This window comes from Fukomys damarensis, unplaced genomic scaffold (genome assembly GCF_012274545.1).
Source record: "Fukomys damarensis isolate Sample0158 unplaced genomic scaffold, DMR_v1.0_HiC HiC_scaffold_33, whole genome shotgun sequence".
Lineage (NCBI taxonomy): Eukaryota > Metazoa > Chordata > Mammalia > Rodentia > Bathyergidae > Fukomys > Fukomys damarensis.
The window spans coordinates 34,970,141-34,986,297 of record NW_022900945.1 but is presented as its reverse complement, the minus strand read 5'-3'; positions in this window follow the sequence as shown (position 1 = coordinate 34,986,297).

Sequence of the window (16,157 nt, the reverse complement as noted above, 5' to 3'; positions counted from 1 at the left end):
AAAAAAAAAAAAAAAAAAAAAAAAAGAAATACACATGTTCTAGCTTCTCCAAGAACCCTTTAATCTTCTGCTATTGGGTTATATTGGCAGAATGTAGCTAGAAACAAGTAAATACAATAGCATGAAAAATACAGCTTTCAGGAAATAATAGATTGTTTGCTATAGATCTTGATTTAAGTAGGCACACAAGGAAAGAAAATGAGACACAGAAGCTTTAATACTGACCATTCCTCTTACATGAAAAATCTAAATAATAAAGAACAAAATAAAAGAAAAATAATAGAAAGTAAGATAGGTCTCTCAGATGGGGAAAAAATCAAAAGATGGAAGGAGTGGGGGAAGGGAAGAGGAAGGGGAAGAAAAAAGGAATTAAGTTGTGTTATATCCAAGTACTAACTCCACACAGGGAATGTAAATATTGTTTACTGTAATGATGGACTAATAAAAGAAGAAAAAAATAGACCTAAAGGCAAGTTGTCTGGGAGCAGCACACAAAGAGCACAGAAGTGAGTGACAAGTTAGCTAAAAATTGTACTACCATACACTAGTTCTAAAGGCCCACAGAAATTCACATGGACCTTGAGGCTTCTGTTTATTTGTCCTCTCTGGTGGTATTGGGAACTGACCCTGAGCTACATCCCAAGCCACTTTTGTAAAAGACAAGGTCTTGATAAGTCATTCAGTTGATCAGACTGGACTCAAACTTGGAATCCTCGGAAGCCTCCTGCCTCAGCATCCCAGAGTGCTGGAATTACAGGCACGCTCTATCATGATAGCTGAAGTATATTCTTTTTTTTTCAAAGGGATGCTTCTATATTTTCAATGTCTATAGAGGCCTTGGAGCTTATGTCATCTTGCATTTAGAATTTCTCCAATCTAAAAATGTCTAGTGCATGAGGATTATTTAGGATGGATAATGGAGTATAAAGATTAATATTCATGAAAAAAATAAAACGCTCTTAAGCTTCACTCAGCTGTTAACAGACACCATCACAGAACTCTCGACAGGGAAATTTGTAGACTAACAAATGTCACCACTTACAATCTATTATTTTTATCACTTTGGTATTTTTTCTCCAAGAAAGGTTACGTGAGTCCTAAAGGTATGGTTCAGTGGTAGACAACTTGTCTAGAATATTCAGGGCCCTTGGATCAGCCTTCAGAACTGGAAAAAATGAAAGAGTAGTTAGATGGCTGTGTGAAAGGAAGATTGTTTTGGGTACTCATTTTCTTTTACCAACAGAGAAATACTCACAAACAGAAAGATAAAAATATCCTGGATTATATCTGGTTGCACTATATATTTCCTGGAATAGAAAAATAAAAAAGTGGCTAGATGATGAGAATCTGTGGTAGGAAACTTATCAATTAAAGGTCTGTTGTCCCTGGAGATTTAGCTCAGGGGTTCTGGTGCCTGCCTTGCAAGCACAAGGACCCGAGTTCGATCCCCGGTACTACCCCCAAAAAATGTGTTGTCAAATGGTAAACGGATGTACAAGTCTGAAGGATGGACTGGGTGTGCTGTGAGAGAAAACCATTTCTGCACTTCTGTGTGCACTGCTTGTTTAGTCTGCTCCAAAAGTAGTTTCTGTCAACTGCTCGTAATGAATTATTTGAAATTATTTTATATGTGACTCCTTGCTAGGCAGGACTACTTCTGAGTCTGACCAGCAATGCTTCACAGCATGAGATCTTAAATACAAATCAGTGCCCTGTTTAATTTTGATAGTTTCTAAAAATGAATCTTTTCTCTATAAGACAACAGAGATAAACACAAAGATGTGCACACACATGTGGACATGATTAAAGTGCTATTTACTCTGCTAAAAACTGAAATGTCAAAGAAAAGAGACGCTAAGTGGTTAAAAAAAAAACTGTGGCTCTTACACACAAAGGATACTATGTTTTTCCAAAAGTACCATTTTTCCTGTTTCCCTACTTTTTTCATTGAGTTTATTGGTACTTTAAGTATGCAGTACAGTTACATTTTTCATTGGGTCCTGATCCCCTATTTTGATAATAAAAAAAAAAGATACATTCTAAGTTAATTCCTATTCCTCTTCCCTGGCCCTTACACACTCTTCTCTGAGTGGATACTTTCAAATCAGAAAATTATCCCTTTGCAAAGCAAACCTATCTTATAAATGCATACATATTCGTTGTACTTTCATGTTCTAAACTTGTAGGAGGGGGAACTGGACACCACTATCAATGCAGAATGAATGCACTTAATCAGCAATCTAGAATGGTTTCCCCTTATTAGATTAGCAATAATACAGGCAATATTTTGATCAAGTATGTCCCTGGCCCAGATGTTCATCTCTCATTTTCTTTAAAATGAAAGAGTAGGGCTGCTTTTGTTTGTTTATTTCTTGCTGTTATTCACTCAACTGAAATTTGAAATTCTTCTGAGGAGTAGGAAGAGTCTGTAATTTGGACACCAAAATATATTATGAAGATTTCGGGTTTGAGTAATATTTTAGATTTTATAACGTGGTTTGTTGTGATCCTAACAAAACAGATACAGAAAATGGCATACATGCAAATATAAACATACATGTAAACCCCTTGTAAGGATCACCTACATGCTACTAAGCTTAGAGCATCATTAGCCAAATGAGAAATCTGACATACACCTGTCTTAATAACATGCCTCAGCGGCTTACCAAATGTTATCAAATACCAGCTTCCAAGCAATCATTTTGAACACATATCTGTATGCTTTTTATTGCATTATGTATTCATCCTTGGGCATTATTAGTATATTCTTGACTATTGTTTTACTTTGTACGTCACCTCATTCTTTACTAGCATTCAGAGTTTCATTCATTGAATTCCCCCGTCTCTCTTTTTGGGCAATTTTACATATATAGAGACACTGAGTGGACAGTACAGATCTCCATATACTGTCACTCTCAGCACATGCACACCCTGATTTAGCAGCTTTCTTCTGCTAGACTGCAATATCTGTTACAATCGTTGAATCCGCACTGACAGCCATGATCATCACACGAATTCCACAGTTTCTATCTGAATTTGCTCTTGGTGCCATGCATTCTATGGATTTGGTAAATGTCTAATAACATGTATATACCATTCTAATGTTACCATCTGTGTTGTTCTGTCAAGCCAGAAAGAATTACAAAGTAGAGAGTCAAAAGAGAACATAGAAAAATTATGTTTTGTGGAGCAAAAGCAGAAAACAGCACTAATAGTAAAGCAAAGAAAGGCAAACAGCCCCATGGTGACTGAACCAGAAGGGGAACCCCAGGAGGTTGCCAAAGGGACTTTTTTTGTCAAGGGTTTTTATGTACAAAAATGAATATATCTCAGCCAAACTGATATCAACCTATGTGATTACAAGCTGGAAATTTTGACTTAGAAATGGTCCTATACAAACTGCAGGTATGTACCTAGGTTACTTTTGCAAACACCTTTAATTGTAACTTTTCTAAAAATTAGCAGAACAAATAGAACAAAGACATTCTTTAGAGAAGTATGAATAACTTACCCCTAGGCAAAAAGTCTGGCCAGTCCAATGAGGAGGCCTTTGTCTCCTTTGAAGCCCTGGCCTTAAACATCCTGTTCTTTCCTACATCATTCTGACTCCCTCTTTGGCTTGGCTTTTCCCTGGCTATCTGAATCGTATGTGGGACTGTGTTTGCCAAAATGCTCTCTGCAGGGAGTCCCCTCCCACTATGGGCCAGTATCACTCTGAGAAATCCTCTCTCCTTTCTGCAGGGCTCCACCTTTTCCAATACATATCATGTGTTACAGAAATGATTGTTTAAATTACTGTGGGGGGCCTATTGTTAGGTTAGGAAAACGATACCCAAACCTTAAAAAATGGAACCTAAGCCTAATCTGTCCTGTGCAGGGCTCATTGTTTCCTTTTTCCCAGGTATCTTGTTTGATAACAAGATGTTCTGTTTCAGCTGAACAAAAAAAGAGTGGTTTAATTTTATCAAAAACTCCTCTATGATCATAGTCCTTGATACCAGCTCTCTGATCCTTGGAAGAAGACTTTTTAATTGTATAGCTATTTCTTTTCAAGAGTGCCATCTTACTGGAATTATGTAATGTGTAGTCTTTTCTACATTGCTTACTAAAAAATATAATAGAAAAACAGGATATATTTAAATGTGTGAAAAAATATTGTAATTAAAGACACATTGTCATTAATTCAACTCAGAGTACTCCCTCATGCTTCAAATACACATTGCACATAATTTTTGAACTTCCTTAACAAGTTGAGGAAGTCCTTTTTGGAGAATATCTTTAGAAGCACTATCATGGCTGCCTTGATGTCCTGAAACCATTCAAAACATTTACTTTTCATGGTTATCTTGACTTTGAGAAAGACCCAAAAGTGGCATGGTGCCAGACCTGGTGAATAAGGTGAATGAGGACATACTGTAATGTTTTTCTGAGCTTGCCTTTCTGTTGGATGGCACCTGGCAGTACCCTTCACTGAGTTTTTTATCATATGTACTACACTTAGTGAAAACATGGATTTAAGTTTCTTCTATGTAATGATTCAAGTTTCTTTAAAGCAAGGAATAAAATTCCATTATTTGTATGTACCAGAGTTTGTTTATGTATTCTGCTATTGGACATTGTGATTACTTAAATATTTGGCAGTCATGCATAAAGCAGCTAAAAATATATGCAGGCAAGGTTAATTTGTGTGTGTGTGTGTGTGTGTGTGTGTGTGTATACACAAGTTTTCAGTGCCTTTGGGTAAAAAACCAGGAATATGATTGCTTGCATATATAGTAACCATACAACTTCTTTTGTAGGAAAATGCAAACGTGTATTGCAAAGTGGTCTCCCCACAACTGTATTCCCATCGACAACGAATAAGATTTTCTATTGTTCTGAATTCTCAATGCATCTGCTTTCGTCCACTACAAGAAAACGCGGGAGAAAAACTTCAAGAAGTAGCCACAACAATGATTTCCTTAGGACTTGTTTTCTTTTTGTTCAAAATATTTTTCAAATTTCCCTGGAAGAAATTTAATTTATGTATTTGGTGTGTAAATTTTTTAAAACTTTGCACATATTTTGGAATATTCCAAATATATTTTAACCTTTAATTCCTATATTCTCTTGCCTGTGTAGAAGTTATATAATTTCTGTTATTGTAAATGTGTATGGTTTTTGAGCCAGAATGTGATCTCTGTGGACTGGTGTTCCATATGAGCCTGAAAGGGATGTGTTTTCTGCTATTGTTGGATAAAGCAGTCTGTTAATAGCAAATGCATCCAGTTGATAGGTCATATTTTCTATTTTAACTCTATCTTTACTAAGTTTCTTCCTTGTAGACCTTTTAATTTCTAATATAGTAGAACTGAAATTTACAACTATGTCACTGGATTGACTCATTTTTCTCCTAGTTTGATCAGTCTTCCCTTATATATTTCACTAACCTTTTTTTAGATGTACATATTTAGAGAATTGTTATGTTTTCTCAGTCTGATCCCTTTCTCACTATGAAGTATAGTTTTTATTTCTGACAACTTTTCTTTCTGTGATAATTAATGTGGCTATTTCTGTTTTTTGTTGTTAGTGCTAGCGTTCCGTAGTTTTTATGTTTACTTTTAATCTATATTTCATTTATGGTTACAGTAAGTTTTTATAGAAAATATGTGAATGGATCTTTTTTCTTTTGATCCACACATTTGTGCCTGTTATTGGTGAATTTAGACCATAAATATTCAAAGTGGTTATTGATGTATGGGTGAATATTGACCACATTTATTTCAGTTTATGCTCTGTGGTCCTTGTTCTTTATTCTACACTTTTATTCTAATTGTTTTTTTTCTGCTTTTGTGCTTTAACTGAGCATTTTGTTTTATTCCATTTATCTTCATAGCATATCAGTTATGCTTTTATTATTTATTGCCCTATAGTTTACAAAACACATTTATAATTTATCCAATTCCCTTTTTCAAATAACCCTTTCTTGCTTCATTGTAAATACCTTATGACAAAACAATAATAATTCAGATTCCTTTCTCTCATTCCTTATGTCATTGTTGTCATAATTTCAATAATTGTAAACACTTACAAATATATATGTTACATAGAGGTGATATTAATTATACATAAGCATATATACTCAAATATACCATAGCTTTTATTTTCTTGAACAAAGTATTATCTGTAATTTCACTTAAGAATAAGTAAAAATAAGAGTCATTCTTTAATTTTATCTCTTCTCATTTCTTCATAATTGCTTTTCCTTTCTTATGAATGTTAGAGTTTCCAACTGATATTATTTTCCTTTCCTCTAAATTACTCCTTTTAACATTTTTTCCAAAGCAGAACTACTGGCAACAGATTTTTTCAATTTCTATTTTTATGAGAGGTCATTATTTCTCTTTTGCATTTGAAAGATAATTTCAAAGAATTCTTCTTTCTAGGTATTTTTAACCCTCAAAATTTTAAATATTTTACTTTATTTTCTATTTCCTTACATGGTTTAGGAAAAGTCAAATGTAATTTTTAGTTTATCTATAGGAAAAATTATTTTCCTCTCTGACCTCTCCTTTTCTTTGCTAACATTTTGTAGCTTTGTATGTGTATATCTGCTTTTTTGTTGTTACTCATCCTATTTGGTATTCTCTGAGATTTCTGGATCTGTAGTTTTAGCTGACATTTAGGAAGTTCTTAATGATCACTTATTTTATAAAGTGCTTTTTTTCTGCTATTTTATCCTCTCTGTTATTATTGTGTATTTTTATACTTTTAATAGTTATACCACAATACTTAGACATTATACTCTGTTTTATTCAGAAAATTCAAAATTGTCCACCTTATGCATTCTTATTGATTTTGGAGTCATCAAATATTAATTAACTTGGGGAGACTCTGAAATGGTTAATGCTATAATTCTATATATAATTTAATAAAGCAATGTTATTTTGCACCTACAGTTTGAAACATAATGGTTAGGTTTTTATGCAAAAAGGTGAGATAAATAGCTGATTCATTTATTCATCTTCATATAGTGAGTTAGCAACTCTACTATAAATCACACATTTAAATGTGTTGATTGCTTTTACTCCACTGAAATTTTTATTTTTAATAAATCTCAATATATCACTCCCAATTTTGAACAATGGTAGTATCTTCAAGTGGGCCTTAAAGATCTTTTGCCATTGCTTAGTGACATTTGATAGTTTCCTTATTATCTACTGTAAGATTAAAATCATGTTTTTATAGATTTATCACCCCAGAACTGAAACCAAATTTTTTTTTTTTTTGGTACCAGGGATTGAGCTCAGGCCTTTGCACTTGCGAGGTAGGAGGCAGAACCACTGAGCCAAATCCCCAATCCTGAAATCAATCATTTAATCATTTCTCCAGGATCTTTGCTCTTTTTACCCCCAGGAGAAATTATATTTAGAGATCAAAATATACATTTAGAGGATGTTCATTTTTACTAATTTAGTCATGTTTTAGATTTATATAAATTCAGTCTGGTATTTCCAATTCATAACAATGATTATTTTATTTAATTTACTCTACATTACATTTCTCTTCCTTTTTTTCCACACCTAGAATCTTGACTCTCAATTTTATATATATATATATTAGTATTGAACGCAACGCCTTTGAACTATACTACATGCCCAGATCTTTTTATTTTTATTTTGAGATAGTTTCTTGCTAATTCAGTAAGTTGTCCAGACAGGGATCAAATTTGTGAGCCTACTGCCTCAGCCTCCCAGAGTTCTAGCATTGCAGTTCTGCATCGCTCTTCCTGACTCCTGTAAATCTTTGTTTACTTTGCTCCAAATTAAGTCCAGTTTCAAAATAACATTATAATCGTATACATGATAAGTCACTGAAGCTCCTTTTAAAATATTTCAAAGGTATTTATATTTTTAAACTTTACATTGTAAGGTCATATAGTTATCACAGATTATAGTCTCTATCTGGCTGTGTCTCTCTTTCCTGCTCCCCCCTCTCTTTCTACTTAATTTTTATTGCTTCCTCTTTCATCTTTATTTCAGACCCTCAGCGTCTCCTCCATGTGAAGCTTGATCAGAAAATTAGCCCTGTCAGTTGTGAGTTCAATCTTTAAACCATTCAGGCATTGCTGTGGGGGCCTCGTGTGTGCCAGTATTTAGATTAGGCCACTGTTTTCCCCAGTTTCAGTAGCTGTTCTCAAGTGGACTGACTGAACTTTTCCATGAAAACTTTTAAACTATTTTTTGTGTTTTTCTGTTGTCAGGTCTGTAAAATGCCCACTGCTTTCCTCTTCTTTCTCACACACATGATGGCATAATACATAGGCCACGTGCTTATGGTTTGCTCACTGCTTCTATGCTGCTGATATTCATGGACAAAAATCATTTATTTATTTTTTGTTTTTATTCTCTTATTGCTTTAATTGGTTTAGAATGAAATTTAAAAAGACCCCAGCTTTTATATTGTTACCTTTTCACCAACTCTTTATAGTCACCTCTAGTTTTTTATGACTTAGAAATATGCCTTATGTAGATTGGAAGCTAATGACTTGTAGCTGTTTATTGAAGTTCCAGCCACAGATTTGTAGTTGTTTTATATAGCTACAAAGTTAACTTATTAATGTTAATTAAATGTATGCTATAATTCTTACAAGCAAAGATGTCAGAGGTTCTTTTGATTAACTGGATCTGTTGTACAAAATATAATTTTCAGGCATAGCTATCACAAGGATTTTATTGTGAAGAAATGACATGAATTCAAGCCTGACAGCAGAGTACTATGAATTTTTGTGAGAGAAGACAGAAGAATGCAATCAACCTTATTACTGAACAAATAAGAAGCTATAGCTAGACCTTGATATGAGCAGAACAGTCTTTCTTAGTTTGAGCTATAAAAACATTTCACTAAAATGATTCAACTAAAATTTTCCATTGAAAAACATCAAAGAAAGAACATTCCAAAAATACTTTAGCTTTTACTGTTAATAAAAAGAAGCAATGTAAGATTTTTTTTAAAAGGAAGGTAGGCTGATTAAACTGGAAAAGGAATAAACAGGTTTTCTCAAGATAAGGTTAAAATCAAATATGGCCCCAATGAATGAGAAAAAAATGTTGTACCACATTTGATTTCAAATCAGATACTAAAAATATGAGATGTGTTTTAGTCCTTGCTAGAGCAAAAGGCTACTAAGACCCCAAATCATGAAACAGAAGTGCAAAGGCAAGATCACAGAGAGCAGATGGTAATGATTTAGAACAACTCAGATTCCAATAAATCTTTGAACTACATTCTCTTAAAACATCAGGTCACATATGGTAACATTGTAACCAGTCATTACATTTTGACTTTTTCAGTTTTATCAACTCACTTTAGGTCTGCACACTAAAAACAATGCAAATCAAGTAATCTCTGCATCAGAAAAGGAAATAATTGCAGTATGAGCAAAACTGATAAGAATGGAGGCCCAGAATAAATTCTGCTACTATTACCCCTTCATCCACATCTGCGTTAGAACCCATAGATTAAGAGGCTGAATTTGCGAATTCCTTTGGAGAGTTAGAAGAATGATGTATGTTTTCCCTTTCTGCATAGAAGGCAAGCAAGGAGTGCTGTACTCACTCAGCCATGGCACAAATGAGCACAGCAGATCACTTAAAGACCTTAACATTCTTACCCTAGTGAATGGAGAACCCACAGGTGTAGAAAGTGTTCCTGATTAACTCGTGAGACAATCTAAGAAGAGAGAAGAGGGCTGGAGCTCTTAGGGATCCTCGTAGAAGGTCAGGACTTACTGTGAAGATTCTTCCATTATGGAAGATCTTCCAGGCTTTCCCTCCCATAGCTCTACCCTGTCACGAACCGGCGACGCAGAGCACTGTCCCGCAGTGCCTCAAACCTGAAAGAGCAGCGGGGTGGAGATGGGGCAGAGAGAAAGGAAGGACGCCAAGACAAGAGTCTGATCAAGGCGGCGTTTATTGCCGGCAAGCACCGGCCTTTTAAAGGGAAAGGCCGAACTATTATGGGCTAGGATTACCATAGTAACCTCGACACCCGCTCCACGGGAACGAGGGTTCACACGGGCCTCAACACCCGCTCCACGGGAACGAGGGTTCACACGGGCAAGAGAAAGCAGGCTCAAGAAAAACAAATTAACAACACCTGCAACTAATAATCATGACAACACCTGACTCCTATAGATAACATCAGATCTTTGGCTGTCCGAGTTTCTCCCGTGCAGGGTCAAAACAAGTTTAACACGTGCAATCCTTAAAAAGGAACAAATGTTGTCTTTCAAAAAGCCAGTGGGCCATGGCTGGCTTCCCACACTACCCTGAAGAAGTCAATCTTAGAATCAAGAAATCAGTCTTGCTATTTTTTGGATGTTAACTGTCTCATACACTTTCCTATGTTGAATGCCTGTTCTCCAAGGCAGTAGTATTCAGAGGCGGAGCCTTTCGGTGATGACAGGATGATGACTCTGACATCAAGAATGGATTAATCTACGTATGGATTCATAATGCAATGGGATTGGAAAGTCATTGTTATAAAATAAGAAGATGTCTTTCTTTGTTTCCTAGCACCATGAGGTGAAAAGCTTTGTCTTCCACTATAATTTGACACATTTCAAGACCAAAGAAACTGAGCCAGCCAATCATGGGTCTAAATCTCTGTATCCATGAACCAACAAGATCCTCTTTCCTCATTTCAAGTTGTTTCTCTCAGATATTTTGCCTGAGATGTACAGTGACAGAAAGTTGACTAACATATCACAGGAGATTGTGGAAAGAGGAAAATTTATCTCTTTCACATTGCTGGCTTCCATCAGAGTGGGGCCCAACTTGTGAAGGGATAGTAGAAACTTAAAAGGAATTAAAGAATAAAATGTGGATTCTTAATATCTAAAGTCAAGATGCAAGCAGGAAATGACCAAATTAAATATTTAGTTCATCTCTAAAATATCATGCAGCTTCTTCCTATTTCTCTACATCTTTTGCAAGCAATAACTGCTTGATTTCTTCTTGCCAGTTCTTACATGTTTTAACTTATTTTTCTTCCAATTTCTGCTGGGCAAAGTCTTCTACAATTATTGAACAATGTGGTATTAAATGGCACCTTCCTTTATGTGTTTCCTGGTCTCAGGGAAGCTTTTTGCAATAACTTCTCATATGTAGGATGTTTTCTAAGTGAATTATGTAAAAGTTTTTGTTAAATTAAGTAAATCCCTTTTAATCCTCCTTAGATGCATTTTATCAAAAGCGCCTGGGGATTTTTATCAAAGATTATTTCTATTATGTAAAGAAGTACACACAGAGACATACGTCTATGTATATATACACATATATAATAAGGTAAGAATGTGAGTGTAAATATATATATACAATAAACATAAAACCATTAGCCTTTTATATAAATACATTACATATTCAGCAATTAATGTATAACATAAATTATAAATGTAACTATAATTGTGATGATAAATTACAATACTAATATTATATACAGTTATGTATATTCTTTGTTATAGTTTTTCTTCTTTTAGTGCTTTGAGTTTTTTTCCCTCATTGAGTTTATTGGTAGTTTCTTTTCTTTTTGAGTTTATTGGTACATTCTAGGTGTACAGTATAGTTGCATTCATTGCTGGATCTTGTACCTTTACATGACAGGTCTTGGTTCTCATTTTTCCCCTTGTCCCTGCCCTCCCTTCACCCCCTCCTCCCCTCCCCCTTTACAAACACTTTATTTCCACTTTTTCATTTTCTCATATTTTTCCTTTTCCCTTATTACCTTTTAAAATATACAGTAGAGCTACACTTGTCATTGGGATCTTGTACCTTTACAGGACAGATCTTGGTTCTCATCTTTCCCCATACACCTGCCCTCCCTTCACCATCTCCACCCTTCCCTATTTGCAAAGACTTTGTTTCCATTATTTCCTTTTCTCATATTTTTTTCTTTTCCCTTATTTCCCTTACCCCACCCTTCCCACTTCCCCTACAGCTTTAGCCCTTTTCTTCCTATTTCACATTGGCAATTATACAGTTTGGATCTTATTTACTCTTTTAGTTTTTCAGTATTTACACGTGTTTTATTTATTTCACTTAAGAGTATGGCCTCAATATGCATCCATTTTCCTATGAATTACTCTAGTTTCTCATTCTTTATGGCTGAGTAGTACTCCATTTTATAGGAAAAACCATATCTTTATGGAGTCTCCAACTGATGAGCAATTGGGCTATTTCTATGTTTTAGTTATTACAAACTGTGCCACTATGAACATGGGTGAGCATATATCACTGTGGTATGATTCTTTTAATTCTTTTGGAAAGATACCCAGCAGAGGGATGCCTGGGTCAAATGGAACCTCGAATCCTAGTTCTTTGAGTTATCTCCATATTGATTTCCACAGTGGTTGCACAAGTCTGCACTCCCACCAACAATGGAGCTTTGAGTTTTCGAAAGAATACTATGTTAGTATTATAAAGTGACCTAACATATGCTCTTAATCTCTATACATAGTTTTATTTACAACTGTTATTTTTATTTATTTTTTCCCTTGAGCATTTGCTAAAATTCTCTAGAAAAGCCACTATGGGCTTGGATCTTTCTTGGAGAAAAGATTTTAACCATTTTTTTCTGTTTATCATATTTATAGGGTAATTCACATTTTTCTGGCTTTCCTTTTTTTTTTTTAGTCTTTAAATCTTTTCTGTCATGTTTTTCAGAAAATGCTGACTTCACTTAAGTTTCTTAAAGTTTTTACAGCATACTTCATCCTAAATGTTTATTAACTATATCATACATTCTATACATATTATTGCTATAATTCAAAATATACAATAACATATATTACAATATTTTTTATATTTGCAGTGTTGGAGAACTTATCCAGGCCTTGTTAATCTAGACAAGTGATTTACCAGTAAACTACAGGCCACAGATCTACATCCTATGTATTACATGATTTATTTTTCAACTAATTGACCAATGACTAATTTTAAAATATGTTGCTTCAGTTTCCAAATACATAGTATATTCTATTCATCTGTTTCGCATTGCTTTTGCATTTAATAGTATTTTCCACAAAGAACATGTTCAAATGAATTAGTCTTTGAAATTAGATGTAATTTGATTTATAGAAAAACTATGCATTTCTGTAACTTTATTTGTATTTGACAATAACATATCTCTATAGTTTATTTCCAGCTTATTGATCATATTGCTATAATATCACATTTCCTGATTATGTTAGGATAAATATTATGTACCCTATTACTTTATCAGTATGGCTTTCTTGATCTCAATCATTGCTACATGTTTGTGTTTTGTTTATAAATATTTATTGATCTTTATATTTACTGCATACATACTTTATTATTTTTATGAATGAGAATTTAATTCTAAAAATATAATTATTAGGCTGGGATATAGAGTTATATATATATCTACTATTATGTGAATTTCTTTATTTCTGAAACACTTCCTTTTGTTGTTAAATGTATGTTAGCTTTAAAATGTTATATATTTCTGGGGAATTAAACATTTTATTATTATAAGAATACTCCATTTTTGGTGACTTATGTGCCTTTACTCTATTTTGACAACTTTGCTTATCATTTCTACAGAAGGTTTTTGTGATATTTTTATATGCAAGCTTTTCATTTGTTACATTTTAGACTTGTTTCTTTTGAACAAATATTCTCTTTTGTTCACCTTTCTAATGATATTTGAATTTGATCAGGAACATCAAATCCATACTTTTTCAACATAATTCCTTATGCCTTCAAGATATGCTACTTGTTATATATTTTTTATTTAATTTAGGTGGGTAAATTATTCTACTTCATTCCCATACTAATATGAAATTTTAATATTTTATTTTTAGTTTCATGCATTTTTTGGTTTTGAGTTACTAAAGTTTCACTTATGTATGTACATATTTTTATGATTGTATTTCATGCACCATTAATGCAGTCATTTGAACTTCAGAAATGTTTGGTATCTGAAAGCTCTCCACAATTATCACTTAATATGTCATCCATTCTTAGTTTTTTGCTCCCTTTTGGAAAGACTATTCTCACTTTCTATTCAGTTTTCATGATTTTTTTGTATGCAGTATTTACCTTTTTTCTTCAGTGATGCATTATAGATTATATATAGCTCTATATCCCAGCCTAATAATTATATTTGACTGAAATTCTCATCCATAAACATCATAAAATATGTATGCCATAAATATAAAGATCAATAAATATTTATAAACTAAACACAAACATGTAGCAATGATTCAGTTCAAGAAAACCATTAGCAAAAGCCCAGAAACTTATTTATGTTCTCATCCAGTTACTATATCTTTCACAAGAACAAATACTTTCCTGGCTTCTGCTAGTTTATTTAATTTTTTCTTTATTAATATATGTACGATTATATAGGGACATTTCTACTACACTTGACTTTTTCATTCAGCATTACCTACATGAAATTTATCTAGATTGCCATGTCCAATTGATGAACATTGATTCTTACTTCTGTTTAGAATTACATAGTGAGAGTATTACTTATCTACAATTCAAGAGTATTTTAATAGGTTTTTTGTGGGGTTTTTTTTGCTGTACCAGGGATTGAACTCAGGACCATGCACTTGCTAGGCAAACGCTGTGCCACTGAGCTAATTCCTCCACCCTGAGAGTATTTTAGTAAAATTGTTTTCCTACTTGTAATAATATTGATTAAATAAAGTGATAATAATTAAAAATATATCACTATCACAAATTATTAAAATTAACTGTTTATAAAATATATTTATAAAAATATAAATGTTTTATTCTTTCTAAATGTATTAAAAGACTCCACTAAAGCAAAGATAAGAAATTGTTAAAAAATTACAGTAAATTTAAAGCAATTAACAGACGATTACTACATTAAGACATAGTGATAGGATGATGTTTGACACATGGTTGCATCTAGTGTGGAAATTTAGTCAGACGTAAACCAAAGATAGTTTAAATATTCAACACACTGTTCCGAAGAATCTGTGTATGGGATTCTAATTATAAACATTCTAATGCTTACCTTTATGATATTACTATCATCTTATATTACATAGGTCTTATGAAGGAAAATATAAATATAATTTGAAAATGTTTCTCTAATTAACTTCATAGGTCCAAGTAAAAATTCTCTGTGGTCTATTTGTGAGCAAGAACTTTCTTCATAAAGGAGAACACCATGGTTTAATACATAAGATAACTCCTTGATTAAAAACAACCTAGAGAACAATACAATTTTATAATTTTGTTTCAGTCATCAGTATGACATTCTAATACATTAATATCACATGAAGTAAAGTATTGTCTTTTTCATCACCTTTTTTTTTTCCTTTTTGAGAGTAATGGGGATTGAACCCAAGGGTACTCTACCGTGGACCTACATCTCCAGTTCATTTTATTTATTATTTTGAGACTGGGTCCTGCTAAATTGCCCACGGTGATTTAATACTGAAATATTAATACTTCAGTTTACAGACTAGATCAGATTATAGGCATGGGCCACTGAGTTTGACTTCATAATCTTCCTTTTTATTGACTATACTCCTAAATGCTTTATTTGTGGATATCGATGATTATATTAGATTTGTATTTTAACACAAAGTGTTTGAAAAATATATGATGATTGTTTTGGTTTAGATGATTGAACATAAATTCATATTTTTTACATTCTGTTAATAATTAAATCCAATTATTTTATTGTACCCATTCTTTATATTTAATTTAGTACAAAAAAGAAACTAATGTTTGCAATACATGCATAAATATATGTCATAATATAAACAATACTGTATCTATATATTAACATTCTTAAACACTGAAGAAATATATACTCAATATAAATAAAGTTGAATATAATAATGTTTTATTAAAAATGTCTCCTAACATTTACAAAACCTTAGTAATCTCTGTGCATGTTTGCACAACAGGCTTTTCATACTTCCATGTTATTAATGCTGTTAACATTTACTAAAAAGAAAAAAAAGCACTTCTTTCTGAATTAATACTCATGGACTTAAATACAGAAATTAACTAGCATTTTAACATTGCTTTAGGGGCTAGGGATTTAGCTCAGTGATTTCGCCGCCTGCCTCACAAGCTCAAGAACCGGAGTTCGATCCCCAGTACAAAAAA